Source organism: Triturus cristatus, chromosome 3_2 (genome assembly GCF_964204655.1).
Source record: "Triturus cristatus chromosome 3_2, aTriCri1.1, whole genome shotgun sequence".
Classification (NCBI taxonomy): domain Eukaryota; kingdom Metazoa; phylum Chordata; class Amphibia; order Caudata; family Salamandridae; genus Triturus; species Triturus cristatus.
The window spans coordinates 129,109,252-129,115,251 of NC_140584.1; positions in this window are offsets into that span (position 1 = coordinate 129,109,252).

Here is a 6,000-nt window from a genome sequence, read left to right on the forward strand (position 1 = left end):
GGGAGGAGTAGCACCTGCACTTGAATAGGGCTGTCCCTGCCTTCCACAATGATGGCTCTGTCACCCTGCGGTGTGTCTGGAGCCAAGGCTTACACTAAGAATGGAAGTGGTGGTGATATAAAGATATTGTAAATTGCCTTAGAACTGGTTTGGACTGGGCTCAGAGCCCTGTGCCATGGGGAAGAACAAAGACATTGCTACTATAAGTACTGGGGCTGTGACCCCGTGTCAGTTGAACTTGTGGAACTGGAACTGAACTGAAGAGAACACTGCATGGGCTGCAGTGTGCCAGGAGGAACTGCCGTTGGGAACTAAGCTGCTGCCTGCTGGGTGGGTGAAGGAACTACCCTCTGCTAAGGGGGGGATGCGTGCTTGCCTGCCTGTACCTGTTCTCTACCCCTGGGCTGTGGAAATCTAATGCGTGGTGAAGCACTGTGCCACTTGCCTTCGTCCTCTTCAAAATGTGGAGAGCGCTTTAAGATCAGTGGTCTGAGCCTGAGGGAGGGGGCTCACTCTGCCCCCATACCAGACAGAAACGCTTGTTCCTTTATCGCTGTGCAGTGTGTGGGAAGCTGCGCTCTACTTGAGGTGACTGCCTGAAGAGGGAGGGGAACTGCAGGAGAAGGCGCGCTCCCCACATCTTGCTGGGGGAGGTATCGGCAGCTGGGGCTCTGATAAGTGGCCATGGGCTGCACTCTGGTGCACCAGCAGCAAGAAATCCAGGGTAGGAGTTCCTCAGCATCTCCTGGGCAATGCTGACGTTGGTGGGGGGGCGTGACCCACCCATGGTGGAAGACCGGAGCGAGGAGAGCTGCCCAATGCCAAGCAGTGAAGGGCCAAATGGCCAAGCCTGGTTGTGGGCAGGCCGAATGGGACCACGTCCTAAAACGTAAGCGGCCAGAGAGGAGAGACGCCGTTCTGTGCATGGTTTTTTGGCCAGCAAGGCCTGAACAGAGTCTTCCCGTGGTCTGCCAGGGAGCCAACCCGCGCAGAGAGCAGGTGAGCAGTCGGGCCGCTCCCAATGTGAAATTAAAGGTGGGAGACCCAGGAGAGGTCTTCCTGCCGGTGAGAGTAGCGCGAGGACTTTCCCTCTATGCTATGCGGCAAAGGCACGCTCCTCCCGGGGCTTTGGGGAGTACAGGACAGACTGTGCACAGGTCCTGGCCCGGTGAGGGATTGAGACAGTGCCACCCTACTGAGCCAGTACTGCACCTGCCCTGCGGTGGTAGTGGCAGCTGCCTTGACCAAACCAGGCAACACGGACCATACCGGGGGGCCATTGTTGTGGTTTCAGATACCCGGGGTAAGCCTCGACAGAGGCCCCTGAGTCCAGGAGGAGGAAGGAACCTCCTTGACAATACTGTACTCCGAAGTAGAGGCACAAGAGTGTGGTGACCTCCCAATGGTGAGGAGGTGGAAGTAGTGGATATGCCTTCTGGCCAAAGGGTGAATACTGCATTGTTTATGCCTATCCCGAATCAGGCCTATTGATGATGATAATGCATAATGCCTGATACTCCCATATATGTAAGAGGGGTTACATGGCCCAAGTTTGCACCCTATGTACCGGGATGGTGATGTTGATGATGGTGCACGCTGGTAATTCACATGCCGTGTGCCCTGATGTAATGTTGCCTATTGAAGGCATATTCACAGTGGGGATGGGTTTCTAATGTGTGCACTTTGCAGGTTTCTTTTTCTATGGTGCACTGCTGATGTTGTCTATGCATAGCATGTTGTGCTAAATGCAACCTTATCAGAGGTGACAGGTCCCTAACTGTGATGATTATGACAATGGCCTGAATGGCCAAGTGATTTATGTAATCCCTGTGAAGTCATGACAAGTGCTTGGTGGCACAGTGATATATATAAGATTTATTCTAATGTCTTTTTATGGATCATACAATGGCTAGATTTAGATATCCTTGTGTGGAGTTTTTTTTGTTGTGTGCCTAGTGTGCCATCGCTGTGTGAGTGTGTTGTGCAAATGCTTTAAACATTGCCTCTGGGATAAACCTGACTGCTTTACCAAGCTACCAAGGGGGTGAGCAGGTGTTATCTTCAGCGTGTAACTCCCTTGCCCTCACTAGAGTGTGAGCTACTGCCTGGCTTAGGTGCATACCCTAGCCAACCAGAAATCATGCTGTTTGAGGCCGACCTTCTTCCTCAGAAGACTACCCTGCCACTACCAGATGACTGCCCTACTGCTTGAGGCGTGCCGTGTTCCCCAGAAGACTGCCCTGCTAATTGAGGCCAGCCCTGCTCTCTGCAAAAGAAGACTGGACTTGTTTACTTCACTTGCAGTCATCTGGTTGTGCAAGACTGGGGGAAAGTCACAAGTTCAGACTAACCACCATGGAGCATGGGCCACTCTACGGGGACCAGTTTAGTCCCACTAAAAAAGTTACCTTCTCAACGTCAGGTATAATGAGTCCAGATCTTTAGAATCTGTCCTTTTCTTGTAGAGGAGTGCACTCTGATCTCAGCCAAAGGTCCGGGACCTCGGAGTCACCACTTGGGCATCAGGGACTCACTCTAGAAGAGGCCAACAGAGTTTAGGCAGGTCCAGCTGCAGGTCAAGGCCGGTCCAGTTGCAGCAGGTCAGTTGGAGCGTGTTGTGTCCCTGTAGTTCAGAACAGGAGGTCGACCAACTGACCCTCAGACTCGGAGTACCTCATGTGACTCTGTGTTCGGCCGGTGAGGAAGGATTGAATCCATTCCAGGGCATTTTCATAGATGCCGGTGTTGTGGAGTCTTGTGCATAGGGTGCGGTGGGAAACAGTGTCGAAGGCGGACGAGAGGTGCAGGAGAATTAGGGCTGCAGTTTCACCTCGGTCGAGTAACGTGCATCCTTGGCAGCGAGGAGGGCGGTCTCCGTACTGTGATTGCTTCGGAAGCCAAATGGAGAGCGGTCCAGGATGTGATAGATACGTAGATAAGTAGCACTTTGCCTCTAAGTTAAGCCTGACTGCTTTGTGCCAAGCTACAAGAGGGTTAAGCATAGGTTAATTTAGTGACTTTTGTGGTTCACCCTGACAAGGACTGTGGTTGCGGCGTAAGTGGGGCTTCCACCCTCCTTAACAAATAATCCTATTTCTTACAGTTACATTTTTCAATTTGTTTTTGCATTAGTGTGGTGATTTTAAGTAGTAACTGTATACTCTACCTGACACTTAGGGGCCTATTAGGCTGGTGGGCGGAAAACCACCCCGACCGCCAAGGATCTGGAAATTAACCGCCCGCCGGCATCGTGGAAAATCCGGTGTCCAAATTAGGAACAACCACCAAAAAACACCGACCGCAGCGGAAAGAGGCCAAGAAAAAACGCCTGTTGCAGGCACAAATGGCCAAAACCCATCCGCGGCGGTCGCATTCGCGGCAGTAAACAATTAAACCGCTGCCAGGACAGCGGAGACACCGCACGTCAAATTAGGACAACCGCGATGCCCCTGCGGTACGTTCCGCGGTTTCCAACCGCCGCCGTCGCAAACAGTGATGAATGGGGGAGCCGGCGGAAGACTGCAGCACAGCCACCACTGCGGACGCTCCGTGACAAATAAGGCGGGTGAAAGAAAAAACCCACAACAAGGCCACAAAGTGCACACAGCAAACTAGCCATGCACCCAAAAACACAGAACACACCCTAATGACACAACCACATGACAAATACAAAAATACAAATCCCAGGACAACCCACACAACACACCTGACAGAAATACCCCATTTGGACACACCCACATAGCTGAGTATACAACCAGACCCTTACCTGACCACAATCCTTTGCAATATTCCAAGACTGAAGGCGACTAACCCTGACAACAAAGGATAGGCAAAGCAACACACCGGCACTACGGCTCACTGAGGAAAAAAATGTTGAAATTTTCAATTATGCAGATGATCTCCAATTGGTGTTTAATATTAATACCTCTGCCTCATCCGAAGCCAACGTCCAAGATACGATGGTTTTCATTAGTGACTGGATGAATAACAATCAGCTGAAGCTGAATCCCGATAAAACGGAGCTGATCCTGACAGGAGGTACTGCAAACCCCTGGCACTCTAATTTTTGGCCCCCTAAACTTGGTAATCCTCCTATGCCTACTGCCTCCGCCAAGAGCCTGGGGATCATTATCAGTAATGATCTCTCGATGAAGGCTCAGATCGGCTCAGTGGTTTCAGCTGGCTTCTTTCAGTTACGTAGACTGAAGAAGATTTGTAAATTCTTGAGCAGGGAGGCTCTGACCCTGGCCACCCTTGCCCTTGTGATCTCCCGCCTGGATTATGCCAACTCATTGTATGTTGGCATTCCAGCCTATCAACTCAGGCGTCTCCAACTGGTTCAGAATCAGGCAGCTAGGCTGATTTTCTCACAGCCTAAATGGCATCATGTTAGTCCCCTTATGAAAAGCCTACATTGGCTCCCAGTGAGTATGCGCGGCCTCTTTAAGATGGGTTGTACCATTATCAACGCTCTACAAGGCACTGGTCCGATTTTTATCTCGGTGCGTTTGTATCGCTATACCCCCTCCCGTAATCTTAGATCCTGCCATCTGAATTTGTTGAAAGTCCCCACAGCCAAGCGAAAGAAGCATGGTGGACTAAGATTCTCTGTTCTCGCTCCTCAATTCTGGAACTCCCTTCCGGTCGAGCTTAGGTCTTTGACTTCCTTGGCCCAATTCAGAAAACAGCTTAAGACTTGGTTGGTCATGCAGGCCTACACCGATTGAAGCTACCCTTCTGTTCTCTGCTATGACCTCTCCCTGAGCGCCAAGAAACCGTTGGTGTGTGTGCGCTTAACAAATATTTTTAACATAACATAACATAACACAACTCACATCACACACAGCACCACCACCACTTCCACACCTGCACCTCTGACCCCCCTGCACATCACACACCATACACATCACCCCCACCCCTGCCACTCACACCTCTGCACACATAACCCCTTTACACATCACACACCATGGCAACACATAAAACGCCAACATTCACAGAGAGTGAGTTGAAGGTTATGGTAGATGAGATAGTCAGAGTGGAACCTCAACTGTTTGGTATCCATTCAATGCATGGGAGGAGCAGGTGCTTGCCATACTGCATCCAAAGAGTCTCATAGGAGTAGCCAGGGGTGTGGAGGCTAGTAAGTACAAACAAATGACTACCACCACACTGCTATGTACTGTCTTGCACAACTACAAAGCTACACCTCCTTAGCCCAAGTACATTCATATGCACCACACACTCCCCAACACATGTCTCACAGATCCAATATTTACTCACTCACATCCACCCCAAATGTAGCTGGCAACATCACCATGGGGGCATGTGCACAGGCAGCGAGCACAATAACTTCCACCAGGCCCCCTTGTTCCACAGCTCAGCAAGATGGAGCACTCCACAACCAGAAGCAGTTGGAACCTATTGGCTCACCACAAACAAACTAAAAGGTAGGTAGCCATCTTGCCATAAAGGCTGTTTGGGGGTGGGAGGCCTGCACTACAACTAGCACCATGCCCCCTGTCCGATCCCAGAGCAGGATGGAGCACTGCCCCCCACCCAGAAGCATCAGGAAGCCATTGTCCCACTACAAACAAACAGGTAGGAGGCCATCTTAACAGTGAGGGGTGTTTGTGGGTATGCAGATTGTACTACAACTCCCACCATGCACCCTGTCCCACACCTGAGCACGATGGAGCACTGCCCCCCACCCAGAAGAAGTTGGAAGCCACTGTCTCACCAAACATAAACTAACAGGTAGGTATCCATCTTGCCATGGAGGCTGTTTGGGGGTGGGAGGCCTGCTCTACAACTCCCACCATGCACCCTTGTCACCCAGTTCATCAAGATGAAGCACTCCCTCCTGCCCAGAGGCATGTGGCAGCCATGCTATCACTACAAACAAACTAACAGGGAGTTAGACCACATCCCTGGGAGGGCTGTTTGGGGGTGGGAGGCCTGCACAACAACTCACACCAGGCCCCCTGACCCACCCCTGAGAAG